The 12,866-nt window shown below is 35.2% G+C and overlaps 2 pseudogenes; one reads left to right on the top strand and one right to left on the bottom strand.

Moving 5' to 3' along the window:
* Nucleotides 1–10,071: 10,071 nt before the first annotated feature.
* Nucleotides 10,072–10,883, bottom strand: LOC108912470 (annotated as a pseudogene).
* A 946-nt stretch (nucleotides 10,884–11,829) lies between these two features.
* LOC111692286 lies at nucleotides 11,830–12,866 on the top strand (annotated as a pseudogene).

The following is a 12,866-nucleotide window of genomic DNA, read 5'->3' on the forward strand; positions in this document are numbered from 1 at the left end:
ATATATATATATATATATATATATATATATATATATATATATATATATATATATATAAAAGCAGGAAGGGTAGTCTTGACTGACTAGTTAAGAAAAAAAACCAGTGATGTATTTGGCATTGCTGTCAACAGTGCTAAGGGCTAATGTAATAAGAACACTCTGTGTTGTTGTCAAGCTTTCGGAAATGTTTATTTCCTTTCTCAAGGCATCTATAAAAAATGACAAAAATGCTTAGAATAATAAGTTATAAAAGCTTATTATACCGTGCTTTCACGGGAAAACACTACATAGGAGGTGCGTCGGTCAAACTCGTGCGACTTCAGCGGTGGGGATGTCGATCTCTGTGTGCGAAGCCGTGCGACGCTGTGGCGTACGGAATCACATCTCACATCAGTCAGGTTGTAGCACCCAGCGCTCCCCACCCTTCCGAACTTACGAATTCGAACGAAACTAATTCCCTATGTAGCGTTGTACGGTGAAAGCACGGTATACTTACAAACGTGAGATTATAATATAAAAAACATCAAAACCGAGGTATACAAGAATATTGTTGTTCAAATTTTATGAACTTCACTAGATTAAAAACAATTGTAACTATAGTCAACATTTTATATAAAAAACAATTTTTAACTCAATTTTTAACATTTAACAACTAATACAGTAAAAAGGAGCCATGCCTTTGAAATGTGAACTATTTTTTATAACTTTATCAGAACAAGTTTTTTTTTTTAAAACAATCTACTAATATTCAAACTAGTAACAGCCAATGAGGTTAAAGAAACAACAACAGGGACAATTAGCATTGCCAACCACAGTGCCAACTTAAAACGGAGGCGGCAATTCACTCCAAATTTGAAAACGACATAGGTAAATTTCTATATTTATCAAAATGTAATAAAAAATTATAAATACTAACTCAAATTATTAATATCTGACATTTTATTCAGAGCATTAGAAAATTCATTGATACGCACCATTTCCAGGAAAACCCGCTTATTATAATTTATTTCACTGTCCAAAACTGTGACATCGAGTATTTATAATTTTATCCACGACTATTGTATAATGTACCCATTATACGTCTGTTTGCTCGACCTTAATAATACCCATTAATCACGGCAGTGATTAATGAGTCATTAATCACTACTGTCAGATGCTTCCTTAATTTAGCTATAATATTATATTGTTCTGCTACAAACAATCCGTTTTTAAAATTTTATCGTGTAAACCACTAAATATTTTCAATTCAGTGCTGTACATATAAAAAAAAATTAAAAAAGTGAATTTTCCTAGACCGGATTCGAACCCGGGACCCGCGGTTGGAAGGGAAAGAGCATCTACACTGAGCCATCAGCGACTTCATTTGTACGAGTCGTATATCTGTTTCTTAACATACCATGTTTTTCGAAACATTTCAAAAAAAACTTCAACAAAAATATTTAGTAGCCGTGGATAAAGTATAGTATTCTACTCCCGTATAATGGGTATTATTCACTCGGTGATTTAGGCCACTCGCCTGCGGCTCGTGGCCGTAAACTTCACCTCGTGAATAATACCCATCATTATACGCTCGTTGAATAATATACTATTTTATTACATTTTGATAAATAAAGAAATTTACCTGTCGATTTCAAAAATTTAGTTTTTCTCCAATATATAAGATATAAGATAAGATAAGATAAGATAACGAAATTTTAGCCTTAGCTTAATTTGATAATCCCCTAGTTACAGGAAAAAAATTGACTTTGTAAGTTACTCAGTGGCGCGCGTACGTATCTACTTTTCATTTTAAACAAAATTACCCTCTTGCGTTTTATTTCTAGCTCTTGTAATTTTTCCGTAAATAAAACTTTTGTAAATACCATTTTATCCCACTGCTAACAGAGGAATATAAAAATAACAAAAGCATTATGAAGTACGCTTTGACTCAGCCACCGAACATGGCATTGAAAAAAGATTTTTGCATTGAAAATGATATTAAAAAACTAAATTTTTTGAAATTTTTAAACACCCTGTAGCTAGAAAACCCGTAGAGCATAATTTTATATGACAAATATTCATTTTTTAAAATAAAAAATCCACTGTTTAATTTATTCCCAACCTTGTTACACCCTGTATATATATATATATATATATTATATATATTGTAATGTTTTAGATGGACTATTAACCAGTATCCAAACAACAAAGCTATATCAGAAATGCATAGAGCCCTCCGAAATGGTAGACAACTTAGAAGTGAAGCAGCTAAAATGAGAAAGCTTTTGTTGGACCTCTTGAATCTACTAAACACTTTAAAATAAAAAAGTTTGAAATAAGAAATATGAAAACTATATAAATAAAATTATTTATGTGAAACATTTTTTTTTTGTATGTGTGCCATACGGTGCATTATTGCGCCGTAAATTTTGTAGGATATTTACAAATTGATGGTTTTTCGTATAATTTCTCCCTGCACTAGGTCAACTTTTATGAAACTGCTTAAATTTTTTGATTTTATTGGAAACTAATGGAGAATTTCGGTAAAAAATATGTTTTTAAAAGATTAACAATTACAGGTTATCTCACGGTGACGGTCAATTAAAATTATTTCAGAGACTACTTCGATTTAAATTTTCAAAATTTAGGATACCGGGTTTTCGGGCATGCCCTTCTCAACTAAAATAATGGCGTCCACGTACCACATCCGGTTATACCGGAAGTCGACATCAACTTGCTTATTTTAAATGGAAAACCCTATACAGGGTAGCCCATCGAAAACGTACCGCAAGGCATTACAGGGTAGTAAAGAACTTTTCGGCAAAATCCAAAATCAGGTCAAATTTGTTTCTGAGGGGGACAACTTTTGGCTCAAAAAGCATACCAAAATCTTCAACCCCCTAGGTGGGGGTGCTATCCCCTAAATTTTTTAAAATGGGAATGGGGGTCAAGTGGAGGGTCATTAGAAAGGGCTTTTAATTCTATATACATCGATTCTTACTTTTTGAAAATCGATTCATTAATTTAGAAAATATGCAGCTTTGAAAATACGAACAATATTTTTGACGAGAAATGCGAAAATCGATTTAATTTTACTTCAAAACTTACGGTATTGGTCAAGTAAATGCTGAAAATGTTGTCCGCCAACTTGCATACAATGATACAGGTTGTCTTCAAACCGTTGTCGAACATTCTGGAGCATTTGCGGTGTTACTTCGCGACATACATTAATGATTCGTCCTCGTAGATCTTCCAAGGTATCAGGTGGAGTGCTGTAAACTTTGCTTTTAATGTGCCCCCAGAGAAAGAAATCTAAAGGATTTAAGTCGGGTGACCGAGGGGGCCACTCAATTGCACCCCTTCGTCCTATCCAGCGTCCTGGAAACGTCTCATTTAGGTAATTGCGCACATTGAGCGAGTAATGTGGAGGAGCTCTGTCTTGCTGGAAAATCAGTTCGTGTTCATTGTAAGCAGGGTCGTCCTCTATGATATTTGTTAGAGCTGGGTCGATGACATTTTGTAGTAAATCCAAGTACATATCGCCTGTCAAATTTCCAGGAAGGAAAAAAGGACCTACTGTCAGAAAACACGATTTTCTGAGACATCTACATCTATCCCACTATATCGTTTAGTAGTAGTTAAGTTTCTTTGCATATTAATCTATTTCCAAAAACTTTTACTCAGATTTTTCAAGAAGGCTTTTGATGATTGAGGAGTGAGAGAAAGAAACTTCAAAAAAGGGTTTTTCTAAATAATAAAAAGAATTGTTTTTAGCTTCGTTGATACGAGAGTTCCACAGTGATCATCCGTCGCAACTCGTTGAAACACGCAAGACAATAGTACCTTCCGCGGACACGCGACCGTGAGAAGTGTACCATGTAAGTGTAACGCTACAATTTGGACCTTTTCGCCAATTAAAAGTTTGCTTACTATAGACTATTTTGGTGTGGGTTAGAACTAAATAGATCTACTTCAATAGTCCCTGAATTTTATTTATTTTCTTTCTCACAAGCAGGGAGCAGGGACTTGAAGAATAAAAAGGGGCATATTGAATTTCTTATTACCCTGAGGACAATTTCTAATATTCTATTTTTATTGTGTTCTAAAATGACTACGAGAAGCCCCTTTGAGATCTCCATCGGTTCAGGGCAAGCCGAGGACCCTAGCATAGTTCCTAACCCCATGGTAAATGCTCCACGCCGAGACGAGAATGTTTTCGCGGGTGACCTTGTACCACCGCGTCTAAGTCCTCAAGTGGCGATACGCGAAGATAAGTATGGCTCCACAACAAGACGCAATGCTTGCGCTAGCCAATAGTCTAAACGGACTTTTGTAACAATTCATCACGCAAGTAACTAAAATGAACATACGTCGGGAAAAGCCAACACAGACGTTTTCCGGTCTTATACATGAAAATCCGCTTACCTTTGTGCAATACATAGAGCAATTCTTCGATGATAACCAAATTACTGAAGATCATCGAGAGATAGAAATTTTCCGGGGTCAGCTACGAGACTCAGCAAAGACGTGGGCATAAGCCTTTGAAGGAATCCCACTATCATATAGGGCGTTGCGAGAAAGCTTCACTCGCAAGTATAACTCTATAACCGATCAATCCAACGCAATCTCCCAGTTGTATGGCGAGAAGCAAAGGCCTGAAGAAAGTGTCGAAGTATTCATCACACGCAAACGCAGCCTATTTGCTAGAATGAGTCCAAACATAGGGGAGGAAGTGATAGTGCAAGTTTTGATAGACCAGCTCCTGCCACCCATTAGGTCTAGGGTACGCAGTCACACGTGCCAAGACATAATAGAACTGATAAATTTCGCCGTGAAAGCCGAGTCCGATGTCCAGGAGGAGACTTTTCATTGGAAGAAAGTTTACGCTAATCCACCTTCCAGTAATGCGACCAAATACAGCACCAACAATCAACAACTACCCTGTCAGAGGAAACCCGAGAGAAGGAGGGAGAGGTCCGACCCTCACTCGGCTTTACCTTGTCGACCTTTACCAGCCAGTCATCCACCGACGCCGTGCAAATTTTGCCAAGAGTGGCACTATAATCGGGAATGCCCATTTAACCCTTACACTCAAGATCAGCAGAGGCCTTTAAACTTAGAAAGGGCCCCGGAACCTCGCGGCTATATGCAGCAGCAGTCGACTCCGGGAATAACGGCCAAATCCAGATTGCCGCGAACATATGCACCAACGAACCGCCAACCCAGCTCTCGACAAAATCAAACCCAGACCATAGCACAGGTGCACCACGATGCCGAGTCACCAGATGTGCCACCATACAGCGACCAGTAGAGGAAGCAGCTTCAGAGGAACCGTCCAGGGAGACTCCCGAGAAGCGCAACGCCAGGGAAATTGCCATCCAAACTGACCTAAAAACACAACTAGTTATCAACCAACTCGAGACCAGCGAACCACGTGTGCAGATTACCGTCGATGGAAAGAAGTACAGAGCCTTAGTAGACACAGGAGAGTCTCTGAATTTAGTATGTTGTGACATCTTATCCCGTAATGTCGACCTCATCCAAACCGAGTCGTCCCAGGATTTCAGAATGGCATGCGGGAATAAAACCGTCGCTTCTACTGGAATCGTGACTCTGAGATGTACATTCGGCAACGTCGGATATTCGATCCAATTTCAAGTCATCCCTGGCCTCAATGAAGACATAATTTTGGGGATGTCTTTCATGATGCAAGAGGGAGTGATTATGGATTTCACCAGGAAATGTTTATATATGGGAAAGAACCAACGACAGACAGTATTCTGGAGCGTTGACACACGGAAGGCTAAGAGTCCTGTGACGCTACCAGACACTTTAAAGACACCTCCGGAGTTGAGGCCCGTCTGCGAAGAATTTCAAGATCTATTTGTTTATGTCCCGGGTGCAGCAACCACACAGACCGTCAAACATACTATACGACTACAGTCGGATAAACCGGTCTACCAAAGGCCTTATCCGATGTCAGTACAAAAGAAACAGATACTGGACGAGCAAGTGCAAGAAATGCTGGAAGCTGGGATAATAGAATCTTCAAGCTCCCCGTACAACTCGCCTCCAGTCATCGTTGAACGACCAGTCAAAAAACCGAGGTTTTGTGTGGACTATAGGAAATTGAACGCCATCACCGTTGATGAAGCAGCAGTATTGCCCAAGATCCACGACATCTTGAAAGAATTTGGAAACACCAATGTATTTTCCACTCTTGATTTAAAAAGTGGCTATTGGCAGATTCCCATGTCAGAAGACTGCAAAAAGTACACAGCATTCTCCACGCCCGACGGAGCGGCGTATCAATTCAAAGTAATGCCGTTTGGGTTGAAAAATGCACCAGCCACTTTCCAAAACCTCATGGTACGGGAGGTCTTGGCGGGATACGTCAACGTCTTCGTCCATGTGTATTTAGATGACATTATTATTTACAGTAATGACATGGCCGAGCATCGGAAACACTTAACACTGGTGTTTGAACGTCTCCGTATCCACAATCTGAAGATTTCACCGGAGAAATGTAGCATTGGAACAGCAGACCTTGACTATCTTGGTTACCATATAATCAACGATAAGTCCGTGCTACAGGAGAAACACCTAAAGGCCCTACAGAATTACCCGGAACCTAAGACGAAGAGGCAACTTCAAAAGTTTCTGGGCTTACTGAACTGGATAAGAGAATACTTACCCAATGCAGCAGAATTAACTTTGCCATTAACTCGGCTACTTAAGAAAGAAGCCAAGTACTGTTGGAACTCCAAATGCCAAGAGGCGTTTGACGCCATCAAAGAGGTAGTAAGCAAACCACTGCAGCTAAGTAGACCAGACTATAGCAAGACATTCGTATTGAAAACAGATGCGTCCATCCGGCTAGCGGCTGTCCTATATCAGGAGATAAACGGACAGAAGAAGATTGTGTCATATCACAGCTCCACCCTAAGCCCTACCCTTGGGTGGTGGGTGGTGGGTGGTGGGTGGTGGATGGTGGATGGTGGAAGATGGATGATGGATGATGGATGATGGATGTTGGATGATGGATGATGGATGATGGATGATGATGATGATAACACTGCTGCCGATGTTGCACAGATGGCCCCATCTCTGCCCATCCCAGCAGTTCGAACTACGCAAAGGACCACTTGGACTACACAAATGAATGAATTTGTGGTTCGATGCTATTACACAGTATCCCAATTGGATAAAACCAATAACAAACCATACGGTACTGAACTGCATAAGTTAGTCACAGAGAAATTCCCAGAAATACGAAACAAATCGATCCAAAACATACTAGACCAAAGAAGATCTATATTTAAAAATAATCGCCTATCTGCAGAAGCTATTAATAAGATCAAGGAAGAAGTTGCAATTGAATTGGGATTGCAGACAGAAAATGCAGAAATACAGGAAACACCTGTAGAAGAACAAACTCCCGCACCAACCCCTCCTACTCCTGCAGAATTTGAATTTGAAAGAAAATATTTAAAGTACGACGGTATTGAACCTGCTCTGAAACCTCGTTTACCAAAACTAATTTTTAAACATAACTCTCACACGATTTTACATGAAGTTGACTCAATTATAAACCAAAAGTTACATGGTAATACTAATATAGAAAAATTGCACAGCCTAATTTATTCAGGAGCAACAGTTTTAATATTGAACGGCCAGAATATTATAGAAAACAGCAGAAGAGGTACAGTAAAACAACCAGCATGAGAAAAAAGACTATGTGGGAAGATAAGTGAACTCAGAAGGAAGATTGGCATTTGCACCCAATATTTAAAACCCAACCCAAGCAGAAGAGTCAGAAACGCGGCTAACACAATAATAGCAAAACTGACATCAGAATCTAATAAAACAGTAACTGAAGTAATAGACCACTTAAAACAAACTCTAAAAGCCTTATCTAAGAGGTTAAAACGATATCGTCGTAGTAATAAGAGGAAATTGCAAAATAAATTATTTCAAATAAATCAAGGATCTTTCTACAAGAAGTTAGAAAATGTAAAACAAAGCAACATCACAGAAAACACTGAAACTCCCAGCGCAGAAACACTAAAAGACTACTGGTTAGGGATCTGGGGTAACCCAGAGAATTATAAAAAGTCAAAATGGTACTATGTTGAGAAAGAAAAGGCAAATGCAATAAGAACAATGTTAGAATGGAGAGTCACCAAAGCAGACATAACGGATGCTCTAAGAAAAACTAAGAACTGGAAGGCACCTGGCCCAGACAAAATACACAGCTTTTGGTATAAAAGATTTAGATCTATACATCAAACACTTTCAAAATGTTTTAACGAACTACTTGATAACCCACACAGCACTCCTCTCTTTATGCCTGTAGGCGTTACGTTCTTGCTGCCTCAAACACCGCTTCCAGTAGCTGACCCTGCGAAATATAGACCGATCACTTGCCTCCCCACCATGTACAAATTACTCACCTCAATAATATCATCTAAAATATATAAGCATCTGGAGAATAACAAGCTATTGGATGAAGAGCAGAAAGGATGCCAAAAAGGTTCACGAGGATGTAAAGAACAACTAATAATAGACTCAATACTTACCAGTGACGCTAAAAAGAAAAAGTTATCACTTCATGTAGCCTACGTAGACTATCAAAAAGCCTTTGATAGTGTTCCACATACATGGCTAATAGAAGTTCTTAAGATATATAGAGTAGAAAACCACATTGTTAACTGGTTAGAACACATAATGTCCCTCTGGAAAACTAATGTGGTGCTTAGCACCAGGGAACGAACAATAGAAGCAGGTGATATTAAGATAAACCGAGGTATTTTTCAGGGAGATGCTTTAAGTCCTCTTTGGTTCTGTCTAGCTCTGAGACCTTTAACATCTATGCTACGAAGGCAGAATAAAGGTTATACTATCACTAGTACTAATAATAAGATAGTAGTGAATCATCTTTGGTATATGGATGATTTAAAAATATTTGCTAGTAAAAAAGAAGACCTCCATAAACTTCTAGAATGTGTAGGTAAATTCAGTACAGATATACAAATGAAATTTGGCCTAGATAAGTGTAAAATTAGCAGCATGGTAAAGGGCAAATGGATGAACCACTCAGGATACCAGGTGGATAACCAAGGAATGGTATTGGGGTTGGAAGAACAACAGAAGTATAAATATCTAGGATACTTACAAGCACGTGGTATAGACCATAAAATAGCTAAGGAAACAGTAGGAAAAACATACAAATCCAGATTGAAGTTGATACTTAAAAGTGAGCTGAATGCTAAAAATACTACAACAGCCATAAATGCCTTTGCCACGTCGGTCCTCACCTACACTTTCGGAGTAATAAATTGGACGGATACTGACCTAAATGCTATGGATATCAGCACTCGTAAGGAATTCAGAAAGTTTCGTGCACACCACCCACACAGTTCAATAGAAAGGTTCCATCTACCTAGAGCAGAGGGAGGAAGAGGTATCCCCAACATTTTGAATCGGCACCACAAGGAGGTTCTGAATTTAAGAGAATACTTTCACAGGAAAGCGCACTCAAGTGTATTGCACGCAGCAATTGTTCAATTAGATGATAAGTACACGCCTCTACATTTGTCACAGGAAAGGCTCAATATATGTTCAAAAATAGTTTCTAACGAACAGCTGCAAAATCAGTGGAAAGCTAAACCACTACACGGTAGATATAAAGCGACTTTAAATAAGGTAGAAATAGATACGTCAGCATCTCAGGAATGGATACGTGCAGGAAACTTATTTGTTGAGACCGAAGGCTTTGTGGCGGCGATTCAGGATGCAACTAAATCATATCGAAAGAGAATCGTGGGGGAAAACATAAATAACATCAAATGTAGAATATGCAACGATAAGGAAGAATCCATAGATCATATCATTAATAGTTGCACAACATTGGCTCAGAAACAATACACAGATAGGCACAACAACGTTGCCAAGATAATCCACAAGAATTTAGCGGCACAACACGGATTCCTGGAATTTCTAGAAGGTGTCTTCAACCATCCTGACGAACAACCTGAAATTGACGATGATAGTTCTCGGTCTGAGTTGACCAGGGAGCGGCTCCAATTAGAATTAAGGTTTTCGACTGATGGAATAATAGTAAGGATTAGCGGGAATAAAATTATCTGGATCTCCTAAGAGATAAGGATTATTCAAAGTTAGAATTAAAAGAGCTATAGATATGATTAATATACCTACAATGTCTTTATAAGAGAAATAGGGATGGAATGGAATTTTATCTAAATTTCTATTAGTTCCTAAAGGATTATTTGATGCAGTTTGATGAAGAAATAATAAATAAATAATTACTAAGGCAATAATAATAAAAGGTAGTAAGAAATGTAAAGTAAAGAATCGTGTTAAGGTAGCATTATCAACTGCAAATCCTCCTCATACTCATTGAACAATTATTGTTCCTAGATATGGAATGGCTGATAATAAATTGGTAATAACAGTTGCTCCTCAAAAAGATATTTGTCCTCAAGGTAATACATAACCTAAGAATGCTGTCCCTATAACAATAAAAAAATAGTTACTCCAATTATTCAGGTTTCTATTAAATTGTAGGATCTATAGTATATTCCTCGTCCAATATGAATATAAAGACAAATTAAAAAAAAGAGGCTCCATTACCATGGAGTGTTCGAATTAATTATCCATAATTTACATCTCGACAAATATGAGCTACTCTTCTAAATGCTAGTTCAATATTAGGACAATAATGTATTGCTAGAAATAATCCAGTTACAATTTGAATTCCTAAAAAGTCCTAGGAGAGATCCAAAATTTCATATAGTTGAAATATTGGAGGGTGAAGGTAGATCAATTAAGGATCCATTAATAATGCTTAAAATGGGTGAAGTTTTACGAATAGGTATTTTCATTAATTTTTTTGTCGTAAAAGTCCTGATTTAATATTAGTAATTTTTACTACTATAATTAATGTAATTAATAAATAAATAATTATTATGAAAAAAATAATGTTTATAGGTCATATTAAAAATTTATTTATTGATAGTTTATAATATTGAATTATATTTTGATTTGAGAGATTATTTATTAAGTTTAAATTAAAAAAGAATAGGTCTATAATAAATAAGGTGATAGTGATTAAGCAAAGTGATCTAATTAAAATAAAAAGTTTATAAGAAAATTGAAATTTTTCATTTGATGCAATTCTAGTTATATAAATAAATAAAATTAATATACCACCAATTATAATTAAGAAAATAATATAAGAAAATCAAAAGTTATAGTTTATTAATCCTGTTATTATTGCAATTAAAATAGTTTGAACTAGTAAAATTATTCCAAAGGAAAGGGGATGATTTATAAATAAGAAAGAAATTCTTATAATAATGGAACTTATAATTAAAATTATAGTAATTTCAAGAAATAGTTTATTTTAAAAATATTAATTTTGGAGATTAAAGATAAGGAGAATCCTTTTTCTTGATGTTTTAAAAGAAAAATCTTATTTTTGGTTTACAAGACCAATATTTTTTATAAATTATTAAAACTAATGTTAATTTATATTATTTTATCTTTATGTTTAAGATTATCAGGAATAATAGTTTTTGCTTCTAAACGTAAGCATTTATTAATTATATTATTAAGGTTGGAATTTATTATAATTTCTTTATATTTTAATATTTTAATTTATTTATCTCAATTAAGATATGAATTTTTTTTTTCTATAATTTTTTTAACTATAAGAGTATGTGAAGGGGTCTTAGGATTATCAGTTTTAGTTTTAATAATTCGTACTCATGGTAATGATTATATTATAACTTTTTCTTCATTATGATAAGTTTTTTTTTTGGTTTATTGATATTAATTCCTTTATGTTTTATTTCTAATTTTTGATTAGTGCAGTATATTTTTTATATTTTTACATTTATATTTTTAATTAATATTTCAATAACTTATTTATGAGTAAATATTTCTTATATATTAGGAAGGGACATATTATCTTATTCTTTAATTTTATTAAGTTTTTGAATTTGCAGATTAATAATTTTAGCAAGGGAAAAAATTTTAAAATTAAAAAATTATAGTAATCTTTTTTTATTTATTATAGTAAATTTAATATTATCTTTATATTTAGCTTTTTCTTCTATAAATTTATTTTTATTTTATTTGTTTTTTGAGATTAGTTTAATTCCCACATTAATTTTAATTATTGGGTGAGGGTATCAACCAGAACGAATTGAGGCTGGTGTATATTTATTATTTTATACTTTATTGGTTTCATTACCTATAATAGTTTCAATTTTTTTTTATTATAGAAATTATTGTAGATTAGATTATTATTTTATAAAAAATGATTTAAACAATATTTTTATATATTTATGTATAAATTTTGTATTTTTTGTAAAAATGCCTATATTTTTTGTTCATTTATGATTACCAAAGGCTCATGTTGAAGCTCCAGTTTCTGGGTCTATAATTTTAGCTGGAATTATATTAAAATTAGGTGGTTATGGTTTAATACGATTAATAAATTTATTTTTAACAATTGGTATAAAATTTAATTTTATTTTTATTATTATTAGATTAGTTGGGGGATTTTTTGTTTCTTTAATATGCTTACGTCAGAGAGATATTAAAGCTTTAATTGCTTATTCTTCAGTTGCTCATATAGGTTTAGTATTAGCAGGAATTATAACTTTAAATGTGTGGGGATTTTGAGGTTCATTAGTTATAATATTAGCCCATGGATTATGTTCATCAGGTTTATTTTGTTTAGCAAATATTGCTTATGAGCGAATTTTAAGTCGTAGTTTATATTTAAATAAGGGTATAATAAATATTATACCAAGTTTATCTTTATGATGATTTTTATTTAGAGCTTCAAATATGGCTGC

The sequence above is a fragment of the Anoplophora glabripennis genome, unplaced genomic scaffold (assembly GCF_000390285.2).
Source record: "Anoplophora glabripennis isolate ALB-LARVAE unplaced genomic scaffold, Agla_2.0 scaffold1252, whole genome shotgun sequence".
Taxonomy (NCBI): domain Eukaryota; kingdom Metazoa; phylum Arthropoda; class Insecta; order Coleoptera; family Cerambycidae; genus Anoplophora; species Anoplophora glabripennis.